The 15,444-nt window shown below is 42.6% G+C and overlaps 1 long non-coding RNA gene across 4 annotated transcripts; it reads right to left on the minus strand.

The window, feature by feature from the left end:
* Window positions 1-432: 432 nt before the first annotated feature.
* LOC102065360 (uncharacterized) lies at window positions 433-15,418 on the minus strand. Of its 4 annotated transcripts, none has more exons than XR_012577983.1 (5): window positions 15,027-15,418; window positions 13,365-13,607; window positions 12,737-12,784; window positions 4,091-4,601; window positions 433-3,278 (listed from the first exon to the last, which is right to left on the minus strand). It is a non-coding gene; the product is annotated as an uncharacterized LOC102065360 (long non-coding RNA). The 4 variants fall into 4 exon arrangements; XR_012577982.1 differs by lacking the exons at window positions 433-3,278; window positions 4,091-4,601 and adding exons at window positions 4,644-10,253; window positions 10,642-12,571; XR_012577981.1 differs by having other exon boundaries at window positions 433-4,601.
* Between the last annotated feature and the right edge of the window lie 26 nt (window positions 15,419-15,444).

Genomic DNA, 15,444 nt, shown 5'->3' on the forward strand with positions numbered 1-15,444 from the left:
CAACCATAACAGGATTAATTCAGAAAATTTTGTTGATAGCATAATAGTCCATGCTGAGCTATTCACAATATTACCTAAGTTTTCCAAGACAGGTTCATTACAAGGTGGCACTGCAAAGATTATTCCAGATTTAGCACAAAATTTACTCTGCAGCAGTTTCTGAATGTTGATGGCTCCATCTGCATCATCATCAGCATGCAGAATCTCAAACTTAGAGCAAACACCCATAGTCTTACTACTGCTGCAAGCTTCTGAAATGCTGCTTTGAGGGTCTGTAATCTCAGCAAAAAAGCCCCATAGTTTGTTAATTGGCTTGGAATCTCCCAGACCTGTACTGAAGTCATTGGCCTTCTGCTGCTCTCTGCTGAGAGTGTCATATCTGGACTTACTACTGCTCATTACAGAAAGGACATACACATAATCCCACTCTGCTCTTCGCTGGAGTGGCCTCACCTTGCATAGTATGTGTGGTTTTGGTCACTGCAATAAAAGACATTGAGCTGTTAGAGAATGTCCAAAGGAGGCCATGAGTATAGTGAAGGACCTTGAGAGGAAGTCATGTGAGGAGTGGCCGAGGTCACTTGGTCTGTTCAGCCTGGAGGAGACTGAGGGGAGACCTCACTGCAGTTACAGCTTCCTTGTGAGGGGAACAGGAGGGGCAGGCACTGATCTCTCCTCTGTGGTGACAGTGATGGGAGCTGGGGAAATGGTCTGAATTTGTATTAGGGAAGGTTTAGGTTGGATGTCAGGAAAAGTTCTTCGCCCAGAGGGTGGTTGCGCGCTGGAACAGGCTCCCCAGGGAAGTGGGCACAGCACCAGCCTGATGGAGCTCAAGAGGCATTGGACAACACTCTCAGGCACATGATGTCATTCTTGGGGATGGTATTATGCAGGGCAGGAGTTGGATTTGATGATCCTTGTGGGTCCCTTCCAAATCAGCATATTCTGCAATTCTGTAATTCTGTGATAAAAATGTTTTTGTGGAAACAGGAATTCTTTGCTTTTCTTTAAACAACCAGCTTGTTTGACCGGATAAAAGACATGCAGAAATGAAAGAAAGCAGAAATGCTGAAAGAAAAACTGATATTCATATTTCCCAGACTGTTTCACTGGTGAACTCAGTGCTGAGCTCTCTGGCCTGCAAGAGGGACAAGAACTTACCACAAAGACCCATCAGCCACCACCAGCAGGAAGGTCCAGGGGGGCAGAGCTGTTCTTGTAGTTTGTGTGATGTAAAGGGAGGTATTGCGTTGAAGATGTTGGCATAGAGATGGCAGGCTGTAAGCTTATCCATCCCCAGTATGATCTGTGCTCTCACTCGACTGAAATCAGTGACACTTAGACAGAGGGTCAGTTCAACTGCTGACAATATTAAGAAGCCAATGCTCAGCTCACAGGGGTTTGATACAAGGTGCACCACCTGCAGAAACCAAATCTTTGCCAGCCTTTCTATTGCTATCTTGTTCCTGTTTATTTCTTTAATCATTGTTTGCACAGTTCAAGCTGAACTTAAAGTAGTCTGCTCAATTTCTGCAAAGACATTGGAGGAGCTGCAGTTTTTAACTCTGCTGAGGCTGCTCGCAGACCTGAGCAAACCCCATAGGGGAGAGTGGAGCAGAAGTGGCTCTGCCACTTTCATCAGCTGCCAAACCAATTTAGCTGTAGGATGAAAGTGCAGCCAAGGCTCACACCCTCCAGGGAATTTATACAACAGAAGTGGCCTTTAAATTAATCTGGATTCCAGTGCTCTTGCACAGGTTACAGAGGACAAGCAAGGCAGAATCAGGTCATGTACGTATGAGTGGTGGCACCTACAGAGAGAAGAGTGTTTGCCTGCCATAATACCACCACTCCCATTCCCTGTCCTTCCCCTCCTCTTCTTCAATCTCTTTCCCCTTAAAATGCAGGTTCATGCACAATATCCTGGCTGAGGAGAAATCAGCAGGGTCACTGGTGGGATCATTGTTTTTCCCCTTCACCAGCCAGAGAAATTTCTGACAGGAGGCCTTCTGGGTCTGGAATTGGCTGGATACCTTTCTGTGGGGTTGATGCTCTCTCAGCCCCTCCTGCTCTGAGAAGCCTGCCAAGGTCTTCCAAACTAGGTCTTGGTCTGACCCAAGGCTTTTCTTTTTTTGTACACAAGGTTAAGCTGGCATTAATGTGTTCAAATCTAAGTACAGAACAAGTGGTAGGATTCATCCATTGCTTTGTGTTTTCCCACAACTCTAGCCTTGTGCTAGAGCAGTGTGCTCTAGTCCTTAAATACTAGTTTCATTTTATCGGTAGAACTTCAGGTGTTTTCCAATTAATGGGTAAAGAGCCAGCAATGATGTTTGACCTTAGAAAAGCAGAACATCAAAGAGCAACAGCAGCTCGTCCTGCAGTAACGCAAAGCCCACATGGACCTTGCCTTTCTACCTCAATTTTACTTGTCAGGCCATTACATTTTTCTCATTAAGTGAAAATCTGCTGAGAATGTTACATTTTAATGTAATCTCAAAAATATGGGCAGTAGAACTAACTGCCTCCAGAGACGGGTCAAAACACTGCAGGCCCTTTTGGGGTAAAAATAATTACCTGTATTGAAACAAATCAGGTTACTTTGTTTTTTAATAAAGCTGGTTCAGCCCAGATCAGTTCAATAAGTACCACTATAAGCATGTCCTTAAGGCTATGTGGTGATCTGTTTGTGTAGCAGTACACATGAAGGAGTTGGCTCTGGATATTAAAAGAATTATGGACTTAAAAGAAAGTGCTGCTGGTTGGAGATCAGAACCTGTGTCATGTGTAATGAGGCCTGAGTAGGCAGCTGACAGCATGAACAATGATATGTATTACACATGGAAACAAAGATATAGTGTAGCTATACATCTTATTACACACATTTAGTCCTCTGCAAAACCATGAAAAGGCAGGTATGGGATTCATGCCTTCTACACAGCATCCCCAGAGCAGTGTGTGCTGTTTGTCCAGCCATGCTCTCCATGGCACAGGATTTATTTTCAAATGTTTCACAGAAGTTTGGGCTTATTTATTTTATTTGAAAGAAAACAGAAAGAAAAAAAAATGAAATTCAGAGGTTTGCTTTTGCAGTAAAAGCGAAATAACAGCAGGTTAAGTGCAGCTGGCAGTAATTATAGTAAGGCACAGATCTCGTGTCCTAATGATTCCTTGTATTCCCATGTGACCTAATATAGGGCCAGGCATGCAGTTCCTGTGCTTGTTTGCTGCCCTCTCTTGGCAACGTAACCAGCCTCTGGGAGAGAAAACTGAAGCTTCTGTCAAGGGGAGCAAAGTATCAAAGCAAACTCATTCAGAGAAATGAAAGTATCTTGTGCCAAAGTAAAAGAAAACATTTGCATTTTTTTACGCATTGGAGAAAGAATTATTTGCATCTAAGAAATCAGATTTCCTCTCTTTTCTATGGTTCATTGACTCAATGAACCATAGAAGTGGGGAGAAGGAGAACTGATTTGGGTGATGTTACCAAGAAACATCACCCTTTCCTATACATTATTGTGAGCATCTACCAGCTATCTGTCCCTTCTCCCTCCACAAAAGGAAGTTTCTATAGAGGAATGATTTTTCCTTTTCAGTCCCAATATTTAAACAGACTTCAAAGACCTCAATTGCTTCTCTGTAGATTTCCATCTGCAGTACACATATATCTATCTTTTGTTATCAGTGTCAAAAAGGCTAAAAGAAACTGGATTCTGTGAATAACACTAATCCTTTATAGCAAATGTGAAATCTGCTTTTCATGACAAGTCTTTTCCCAGCTCTAGTTTCAAGAAGAGGAATCCATATCATTCAGGATCCTCTTTGCAGATAAAGAAATGCAAGGCACATAACAGTGCTTAGATCCCTACATCACTCCCGCTTAGGGGTCACACCTCCTACGTCACGAGACGTGATGTAGCGCTTGTGTGGCACTTGCTGATTGGCTCATTCGAATGAACGAACTCACCAATAATGTGACGTAGGAGGTGTGACACGTAAGTGGAAGTGACATAGGGATCTGACGTCACCAGACGTGACGTAGCGCTTGTGTGGCACTCACTGATTGGCTCGTTTGAATGAATGAACTCACCAAGTCTCCATGTGTTTGAGTTGAGTCAAATCTCCATGCTCACATATCTTGCTTTGATCCCATGTGTTCGCAGACTGTGTATGCAGGTCATTCATATTCTAGAAGGCTGCAAACATCCAGCTTCTGACTACCTAGTGAGGAATACTTTTCTACATGCAAACATTTTGTGTCTGGTATGTTCAATATCTCACTTATGCATAAGAAAGCACATTTTGCCTTTTCAGATAATGAAGGTTTTCCCACGGAGGAAACATTCCTCATATTCATTCTGGATAGTAGCGGTTTCAACCTTAAGAACATTCTTCTGCCAACAAGATCATGTTGACACAAATCCTTGACCAAGGAGCACAAACAGTATCCTCCAGTCAGCTTCCTTCCTCCAGGTCATCCTTCCTCAAGCATGCAGAGAGACCACCATTTGAAATAACACTGCCAAAGAGGCTTGACAACAGATCCTGTTGGTTTGATTCCCCAGGAAAAGAATATGTATCATATTTTTCACTGAACATTTCTGAAAAATTAAGAAGATGGAGAATTAGTGGTGCATAACTTTTAAGACTTCTCAGAAGGATGTTTTTAAATTCCCATTATGAAAGCCATCCAGTAGTCTCAGAGTATGAGAAATATTATTATCCATAAAATATTTCAAAGCTATGTTTAAGATTAAAATAAGAATAAAATCCAAGGAAAATTCTAATTTTCTATATTTGAAGGATGTATTCCTTCTATTTCCAGCTTGTAGTTGGGATAATATTGCTCAGGAATCCAACATTGACTCTTCTCCCAAGACAGAATCAAGATCTATCTGGACTTAATCCTTTACAGTGTGTTTGAGGATGACCCAGTTTGAGCAAGGGGGCTGGAGCTGCTAATCCACCATGGTGTCTTCCAACCTAACCCATGGTGTGATTCTGTGAGATACATAGGAGGATGTAGCTCTGCTTCTCCTTGCACCTGCTTTCAGCTGTATATGTGTGACTCCTGGCCTCAGTTCCCTCTTATTTACTTAAGGAGGTGTTTTCATGTTAATTTGTTGGTGGTTTTCACTCACTAGAGCTTTCCTGATTTGGGTCTCACACCCCATTTCCATGTTCTTGTGGTTCAAGTTGAGAGCATGGACACTTGAGCATGAGCCAGGAGGAAGTTCATGTACAACCAGTGTCTCCAGAAGAGAGAAGAGCAAACTCTCCACTTCTTCATGAGGACTCCATGGCCCAGACCTCCATTCCTCCTCCAGGAATCTTGCCTGTGTCCCAGGGGTGGGCCCTCTGTGCAAAGAGCTCTTTACCTCCAGTCATCAGTGTATGTACTCTCACAACTCGGCATCAGTGCTAAAGGAAAATCTTTGTTTTATTGCCAACATTTTCTAAGCACTCGAGTAGACTTGGAGGTGGGAGCCAGGCCAAAGGATCAACAAAAGGGAGCCTGGGATTTTCAAAGGCTCCTGGCAGTACAGACTGGGATCTGTGATATCATCCTGCTGATATCACTTGAGAGGTATTCCATACAAACCAACTGAATCTGTGCTAGAGCTGGCAAGTGTATGCTCACCAATGTTCATCACAAGTGGTCTGGGACATCAAAAGCAAGCTACAAAGCTCCTACGTATGATGATTTTCCCTTCTGAATTGAAAAGAAATAAGTCTGGAGGCTAAAGAGATCTTTCTGGGTTTTTTTCTCCACAGAGCTGGGAAAGGAAGAAGCCATAGGACTCCTCTCCCACAATCCACACAGACCAGTCCCACCTCATCCCACCCAAAAAATTCCTTGGGCTGGGGAAGAGCCTTCCCCTTTGGAAGCAGGTGTCTGCTTCCCCTGAGCTATATCATGTCATTTGGAATTCCTCACTACAAAGTGTTTTTGCCCAATGGCAGCTTTCTGTGGAGAGAGCACAGAGGATCTTTGCTCTTGTAGCCTGCTGAGCAGCAGCCACAGCACTGGCAGTGCCCGAGCTGTTGGCACTGGGACCTGCAGTTCTTAGCCACCCTATGCTCTCCTTGGCTCACTCTGGCACCAGATGTGACACCACTTGTCCCCGCTGCTCCACAACACAAACATGTATTACACAGCAGGGGGACACCAGGACCATTGCCAGTGAGATCTTGTACTGATGTCCCTTCTCTGAGAGGGACATCCCACCACAGCAAATCTCAGATCCCTGTGGAGATGTGAGAGCTGAATCTTACCCCATCCCTCCCCATGGCAAGGCCAGCAGCAGCACCATGGAGTGCCTTACAGAGAGGAACCTGGGAACATGCTGGGAGCAGGAGACCATGGATTGGGGAGGAGGCCCTCTCACACATGGAAGTGACAGCACCTCTGAGGAAGGAAGGCAGCAGAAGAGTCATGCCTTTAAGTTCAGGGTTTGGGGAGGGGAGGAGTCTTCTTTCCCTTTCCCTTTCCCTTTCCCTTTCCCTTTCCCTCTCTCCTCCTTCCTTCTTCTTTGAATTTTTTTTTCACATAGCCTATAGTAGCTACAGCATTTGAGAAATACATGTGGTGAGCTTCTCTGTTTTCATTTCAAGTGCCACCACAAGCAGGCAAAAAACATGCAAGAGATGCAGGTGGGCAGATAATGGTCTCTGGAGGGGTTGGGTGGTTCTATGCTGCCGTGAATCTTCTGAAAACCATTTTGCAGTTGCTACAAGCACACTGGTTATGTTCCTTCGGGACAGCGAGTGTTGGTGACAGACATCTTTCCCCGTGAACTGCCACCAGATGGCAAAATACCCATCAGCTGTGCTCGCAAGCCTGCTCACCAGCACCACTGGCTGGAGATTAGGCTGCAGGAGAGTGATGCCTGAAAGATAGGCTGGAAATAAATCCCCACAGACCGGTGTCTACAGAGCAAGTATTTGTTTATTGCAGCACCGGTGGTGAGGAGAGATCTCCACCTAGCTCACCCACCCTTGTCAAGTGCTGTGGTATATTTATACAGTAAGTGTTGCTTGGTGTCACTATGTCACTACAACATCATCATATACATACCAGAGTTAATTTACATGGTATGATCTCATGGTTATAAAAAGCTCTTCTGCACTGCACTTGTGCCTTCCCAGTTTGGGGGTCATCAGGGGTCTTTGATGAAGGCTTCCAAAGTCTTCTTTGCATCTGAACTTTTCAGCTTTGTCTTCGGAGTATGCACAGTTATGGTGGTCCTTGGTCCTAACCTGCCTGAATTCTTTGTTTTCTGGCTAAGTGGCTTTACATTTGCCAATTTCTCATTAGTACTACACTTATCTGTTTCTGAAGCTATCCACCTGGTGTGTTTTTATCTTCTTTTTTGTCTATTCAGCATTAAGCAGCTAGTTAAACTTATACTAGCCTTTACATTGTACAGAAAGTTATTTTTTACCAGGTTATATAGGTATAAAAAGTTATGATTCAGTTTGTATAGATATAAAAGGCTATGATTCAGGTTACTTAATATAGAAAGTTATGATTCAAATTGTACTGATATCAGGTTATATAGATTAATCAGGTTATATTGATGTCCTATAACTCAAGCTATAGAAGCACCTTGTAACTTAAGACCTAAGTTATATAGGCATCAAGAGGAGAAAGTGGCAGTCCAAGACATAGCATGCAACTGCTCCCATCAGGTATGAAACACTCCAAAATATCTCTGCTGCTCACTGGGCCTCACCCTCAAGCCTGATTTCTCACAGATCTGATTGATTTTGGCAGTCTGTTTCACAGGTCTCCCTAGGAAGCTCAGGTTTCTCAACTCTCATATAATTTAAGCACTGATCCATTAAGACTGCATCCCGACTTTGTTAGAATTCCAGATGGGAGGTGTGTTACAGTTGCAGTAGTTGGAATTGAACAAACTGACACTGCGTATAAAACTGAGTTGCAGACAGTTCGTACTAAGCTGACTTCATTATACAGTAACCAATAATGTGGAATGCATTGATAAAAGTAATGTTATATTTACAATGTATTTGAGTGGTCCCTGGGTGTTTTCAGTTCTATGTAGGCAGCAGTTTTAAGGTATTTCAGAGTTGCCATGAAATGTTAGTTAGTCCTGGATGTCTTGCTGGGCATCAGCATGAAAATGACTTTGACTGATATAACTGTACAGAAGTGGATATTTTCTTTTTGAGGATATGTATATTAGAAGAAGAAAATATTGCACAACTGTACAGCTTCAAAAATTAGGGTTATATAATTTCCCTCCGTTATGGAAAAAGAGTTGAGTCCTGGCAATACTTTTCTCAGCCTAGAAAGATCAGTAACCACTGTACTTATATATGGGACTAGGCTTTCCAGGTCCTTTTGGTCTAAGGATGCTGGCTGGATCAAATACAACTCCTCACCTCTCTAACAAGACAGGAAGGGTTTTTTTCTAGATTGGAATTAATAATTAACACTGAACTATTCCATACCAATAGGCCTCTATCCCTCCCAGACATGGCCCATTCTGCCCCAAATCGGTAATATTCATGGGAATGTTATCCAGAAGGAGGGATGCTGCTGAGCCATGTTTCCTGGGAAGGTGATCTTTGCCCTTCAAAACCTTTGGAGCTTCACATGGAATTTGAGCTCTCGAATTCCTTTCTCTTTTGATCTTGTGCCAAGTCTCCAGAGATTGTAAGCTTTGATTGAACTGGATATTGAAGCATAAATAAATGCTTTTTTTTTTCTGCTATCTGTACATATTCCTGGGCTTGAACTTAAATATGTATCTCAAAGATATGAAAAGATATAATGCCTTTATAAAAGACACGTAATGACAAATATCTGCTAATTTCATTCATGTCAATTCTCTTCCCTAACTCTCTCACTCCTGTTATTCTAATATGCAAGTTGTCATAATGAAATCCAGATTCATGTTAGCTAACATTTGGATGACTCTTTTTTTGGTTTTGCATTTTTTAATGTCCTTGTAGCCATTTTCTACATGTCTCACAGAGAACTCTGCCTAATGCTTGTATCAGCTGCACAGCCAACATTTCTCATCAAGCAGTGCTACTGAAAGACCAAGAAATGCAAATCTGCAAAGTACTGAATAATTACATTCCCAGAGGGGAGCTGCTATTTTCACAGCAACTTTACCACCCACATAGGCATTGAGCTGCTAAGTTACACTTGAGAGAAACCTTTGCAAAAATTGTTATGATGGCTTCACAAATTTCTTTAATTTCTTTACACAATTTAATTTCTTCACACAATTTCTTTAACTCCTTCATAGTCAGGGTTCTATCATAAACACTACAGGGGAAGAGACACAAGTTATCAGCATGGGAAAAACGTTGAATGTGACTGGCCTGTTGCTTCCTATCCTCAAATGCTAATCAACAGGTGGATGTAATGTATAGCTCATGCCCAGCACTATTAGGAGTACAAAAGTCCTTGCTGGCTGTTTGAACTACCGGGTAAGCCTGTTTAAACAGACAGGTTTTTTTCTGTTGTTTTTTAAGTTCCACCTTTCCAACTAATTTATTATCTGGTGTAGTGGGATTTTTTTGGGATTTTTTTGTTTGTTATTTTTGTTGGGGTTTTTTGTTTGTTTGTTTGTTGTTTGTGTTTTTTTTGTTGGTTGGCTTGTTTTTTGCTTTTTGGGGGTTTTTGATTGTTTATTTGGGGGTTTTTTTGGTTTTGGTTTTTCAGCGGCAATTTTGGGGGTTTTTTTGGTGGGGTTTCTTGTGATGGTGTTCACAGGGGTCTCAGGTTAAGGGAAGAGACGAGGATTTGACTCTATGTTTTAGAAGGCTTGATTTATTATTTTATTATATATATTACATTAAAACTATACTAAAAGTATAGAAGAAAAGATTTCTTCAGAAGGCCAGCTAAGAATAGAATAGGAAAGAATGATAAGAAAGGCAACTGTCTCAAATTCTCTGTCCGAACCAGCTGACTGTGATTGGCCATAAATTAGAAATCAACAACATGGGCCAATCACAGATCCACCTGTTGCATTCCACAGCAGCAGATAACCACTGTTTACATTTTGTTCTTGAGGCTTCTCAGCTTCTCAGGAGGAAAAATCCTAAGGAAAGGATTTTTCATAAAAGATGTCTGTGACAGTCTCTCATTGTGATTTTTGTTTGTTTGTTTGTTTTGTTTTGTTGGTTTGGTTTGTTTTTTTCATGTGGTAACACGAAAATTGATGATTAAACTCTTTCTAGGATGCCTCCTTTATATGGACAGTCTTGCCCTGTGTGAATAACAAAGTTGTTCAAAGATTCACATGTATATATTAAACATTGCCCTTTTTTCCCCCTCTCATGTGGTCTAGTTCTCAGCATTATTCAAAATGTATGTCAAATCTATCAGAATTTTTCAAATATGTTCCAAATTCTTTTGCACCTCTCCTTGTCATTCTCTCCATTACTCATATATTCAACTCTAGAATTACACACCCCACATATGCCAGAGAATCATGGAAGGGGCTTCTTTGGAAAATCATTAAGTCCTTTTGTGTGAAAGGGAACCTAAAAGAAATTACTTAGCACCTCATCTAATTGTGCCTTGAAAGCCACCAGCAATGGGAACTCTACCAAGTCCCTAGGGATTGTTCTTGTTGTAAGAAATGTCTTTCTTACCTCAAGATGATCCCTCACCCAGTGCAACTTGTATCACTGCCCTTTGTCTTCTACATGCAGCAATTTGTGAAGAGAGCCTCCATCATCTTTGCAGATGCCCCAGAAGTACTCAAATAATGTGATTAGGTCCCCTCTGAGCCTTCTCTTCTCCCTGAAGAAGAGACCTAACTCCTTCATTCTTTATTCATGGGGCAGGTTCTCTAGCCTTTCACCCTGCCGTGGCTACAATGCACTGCTGAGTCACTGGCTTGCTGTCCATCAGGACCCTCTGATCCCTTTCAGCAAGACTTTTCCCCCACCACACAGATCCTAGCCTATCCTGGGTTCTTTGAGTATCTCCTCTATGCAGGACTTCACACTTGTCTTCACCCTGTTCTTTCCTGCCCCTTCCTTCAGTCTGTCAGGGTTTCTCTCTAAGATGGCTCTCCCTTCTGATGGATTCACCTCATTACCCAATTTGGCATCAGCAGTGAAGTTAGAGAAGGTGGTTTCAATCTCATCATCAGACAGTTTATGGAGATGTTGAACACTGTGGAACCCAGTATCAATCCCTGGCAGAGCCCACCAGGCTGCTAGCCTGACTAAAATACATCATTGATTGCTGTTTATTCCACCCATCAGTGTAAAGATATACACGACTCCCATGTGTGTGCCCAACGGTTTCCAAGTGTGTGCAAGGTGGGTTTGCTAGTCATTTTTACATTACTAAGAGCCTGTTATTTGCAAAGAAGAAAGTGCTTTTAGTACAGTTGCGGTCTATATGAGAACTCTAGAGCTGTAACACAACAAGACACTGATAATTATACAGTAGCAAGGCCTGAGGGCTAAATACCAGATTGAAACTTAAGTCCAAAGGGATTTTCCTCATTAGTGTGTGAAGCAACTTCTCTGGATTTCCATGTCCTTAGAGATGAAATGGTTCTAATGATGGTTACTTACTGCCTTCCGCAGGTGGAAAAGGCTACATAAAAGGTAGAGGAACTTGTTTTGGTATAGGTCATCAAGCTGCATCCAAGGATGCTTTCATTTTAAATGGAATGACTGCAACTCACTGGTTACCAGTGCATGGACAACATGGAAAGAGGACAAGCCAGAGTGCAGAGGTTGCTGCTGAACCAACTTCTTTTCAGCCTCAGATCCCACTGAAGTGATCTTCTGATCACTTCTTGCGTTGAACATTGCTGATTGTTGCCAGATAAGATAATGTTGCCCATTGCACTGTAACTTGGAGCTAAATACACAAAATTTGTTTTTGAGCATGCTAAGTTCCTTGTTGCGTTGTGCACATGACAAGATACCTTGTTGGGCTTGTTGTTGTTGTTTCCTAAGACCTCAAACCATTTTGTCTTTATGGGATATACAACATATATGCCTATTTCTTAGGATTGAAATGATTTCTAGCAGTTATCATTTTCAGTGCAGTGTAAATAGGAAACTTCAAAATATGAGTGACTGACGAACTACAAAAGTGAAAAGCACTGATTTGAAATATCTCAGGTCAAGAGAGACATTTTATTGTATGCTTTCCCCCCTGCAGATTTGACTATTTTGAGAGCATGAATCACTATAGTTCTTTGAATTCCTTATGTACTACCACTGAGAAAAATACACAGTTCCTTCTGAAAATGAGCTGCAATCACAGTCATGTGAACAGGACAGAGGAGGTTGCTGCTCTGAGGCAAGGCTCTGTCCTGCTGTAAAAATATGTGAAAGGAAGTAAAATTTTAAGCATGTTTTTGGAAGCTTTCCTCCTTTTCCTCCCCACTCCTCTTGTTTGAATTGCTTGTACTGTGTTGAAGTTGTTCTATATTCACAAAAGTGTAAAGGCTCTGGGACCTCCTGAACATGGACATTTGGCATCCACCCTCTTTGTGTCCAAGTACTGCTCCTTGGATATTGCTTTAAAGATGCAAGGAACTTGAACCTTTTCCTACAGATGAGAAAATAAGCAAAGAGGAAAGAAGAATTACATCTGAAGAGCCCTGTAGTCAATCCAGAACCCAAGAGTACAGTTTCATGGGATTCAAAGTCTGCCTCTTGGGATATTGATGAACTGCCTCCCTTTCCAAGCCCCTTTGACTATAATGTTTCTTACCCTAAACTGGAGCCAAGAACTCCTGCAGCAATGCTCAGCTGACCAGATCTGGAAAGAAGGAAACTTTGATAGACAAGATGAAAACATAGTTCTACCAACTTTCACAAGCATCACTGAACTTAATCTTTTCATATTGCTTGAACGCTTTGTTTGAAGTGAAAATTTTAGCAAACTTAATTATAACCTTATGGCAGAATAATATTTCATGATCAGTTTTAAATATCACAAATTTCAAGATGTGCTCTCAGTGGTAGATACAACACATGTAAGTCAGGGAGAATGCAAATTGTCATGTTAGCATGATCACAAAGCAAAGTAAATTTACCATAGACAGATAATTTCTCTCTAAAACTCTGACTAATAAAGATTAAAAATATCAAGGTCAGGATGCCCATGTAGAACTAACAGAAAAAAAACAACATTCAGTAATGTGATGCGGGGCTTCTCCTCCCACTCCCACCTCCATGTATGTGGCTGTTGCACAATGTTTTTATATCCTGCAAACTCCCCTGTGATTAGCCTTGCTCTGCAGTTGTGGGACAGAGCGCACATTGTGTATGTTCTTTATTTCAGACACTGCCCTGAATTCACACCCCATTGTGTATGCAGCTTCTGAAGACATACTTACGTTTAGATGTGGACCTGGACTGGACACGGCAGGAAGAAAAAAACCTTGGGCCCCTCACTAAGGTTGAATGTAGACCTAAGCACATGTTCACGCAGTGGCTGGTTAACTCCCATGTGAGCTGCACAGTTAGCCTTAGCCCTGCATCATCATCACTGGCTGCTTGCAGACAAGCTGGCCCCAGGTCCCTCCAGAAAGGACTTTGGCACCACCTGTGACAGTGATATTTTCATCTGCTTGGATGCTCTAGAGCAAAAAATATGAACAGAGTCAAGTCAGGCACAGTGCCAGGGTTTCAGATTTTCTCTGTGGCTCAACCAGTAACTAGAGCACCAATAGCTGTGTGCAGCTGTTGCTAGAGAACTGCCTGCTTATGGTGATGAGAAAAGACTGTGGAACTGAAACTCAGCTCCCATGCCCCAGTTACTGCCCTGAGAGTCCCACTTTCTTGCTAGAACACAATGCATGGGTTGCAGCTATGTGGTTGTGAAACATCTGTTTGATTATGTAAAGGTATATAAGGCCAAAAAAGGTGAAGGTCTGCAGAAAGAAAACATTGCCACCTTTTTGATACAAGTTTTATAATGTCCAAATACATTTTCCAAGTAAAAGAGACAATTTGATTTAGCATGCAGCAAAGACAAAGGCAAAGCCAGCTCTTGAACCTTGCCAAGATTATTTTTTTACTCCTAAGCTCTTTACATCATCCAAAAATATTTTTCACTTGAAAGATTTACTTGAACAACCATTTCTTAAAGAGAAAATTACTATTTATGCTTAATGCAATTCACATCAAGGAAAAGGGTTTAGCTGTGGAAAACCAAAAAGTAAACAATGGCATTTTCAAGAGCAGTGGCATTTCTCTTCTATCCTATGAGTATGTTCTATCCTATAAGCTGAGACATTTCAATCTTAGTATTGAGGTTTATTCCTCATAGGTTTGGTCATTCAGAAAATATTGGATCCCTGAAAATAAGCAATATTTCATTATCACAATGAGTCATTTAAATTTTCAAAGCCACTGAAGTGTAATTACAGTAAAAATATGGGACAGAAACCACTTCCGGTTTTGCATGGTGAGTGCATATCAAGTAAGGGTGTTGGCCCTGCATATGGGGAAAAAAATGTTGTAATTTCACAAACTGGCATGTAGATAAAGTGGCTTGCTCAGAAACCAAAGACACTAAGATTTTTAACTGACATTCAAGCATGGTATTGGAGAACAGAAAGAATTATGCATACTCCCACATACTACTATTGTTGCATAAGGACAGCTACATGGTTATTTCCCTTGTTTTGATGCCCCTTTTTCTTATTTTCTGCAGCAATTAGAAACACCTGACTTGGGGACGTCTCTGCCCCTGCCGCTCTAGAAGGGCATACGGAATGACACAGAATCACAGAATGGATTGCTTTGGAAGGGAGCACAGTGGGTCATCTGGTCCAACCTGACTGTTTAAGTGAGGTCATCCCAGGGCACATGGCTCAGATTTGCATCCAGATGGTTATTGAGTATCTCTAGCGAGAGAGACTCCAACTCTCCCTGGGCAATCTGTTCCAGGATTTAGCCCCCTGCACAGAAAATTCTTCCTCATGATCAAATGGAACTTCTCCATCACCAGTTTCTACCTGTTGACTCTCATCCTGTTGCTTGGCACCACTGACCTGAACCTGGCTCTGTCCTCTTGCCACCCTCCATTCAGAAACTCATAGACATTGATGAGGTCCCATCTCAGTCGTCCCTTCTTGAAAAGCAGCAGAGTGTGAGTGGATTTCGGACAGCACACGGGCTGAGCTGTGCTGCCAGTGCAGGGGAGGCCCGGTCAGGCAGGGTCAGGGGGGCTCGGTCGGGGGGGCGGGTCAGGGAGGCTCGGTCAGGCCCGGTCAGGGGGGCTCGGTCATGGGCGCTCGGTCAGGGGGGCTCGGTCAGGCCGGGTCAGGGGGGGCTCGGTCAGGCTCGGTCAGGGGTGCCGGGTCAGGGAGGCTTGGTCAGGCCGGATCACGGGTACCGGCCAGGGGACCCGGCGCGGCCAGGCCGGCCAGCGGGGCCGGGGGCAGGCGGGGCGGGGGGCGCGAGCAGGGC

The sequence above is a fragment of the Zonotrichia albicollis genome, chromosome Z (genome assembly GCF_047830755.1).
Source record: "Zonotrichia albicollis isolate bZonAlb1 chromosome Z, bZonAlb1.hap1, whole genome shotgun sequence".
Lineage (NCBI taxonomy): Eukaryota > Metazoa > Chordata > Aves > Passeriformes > Passerellidae > Zonotrichia > Zonotrichia albicollis.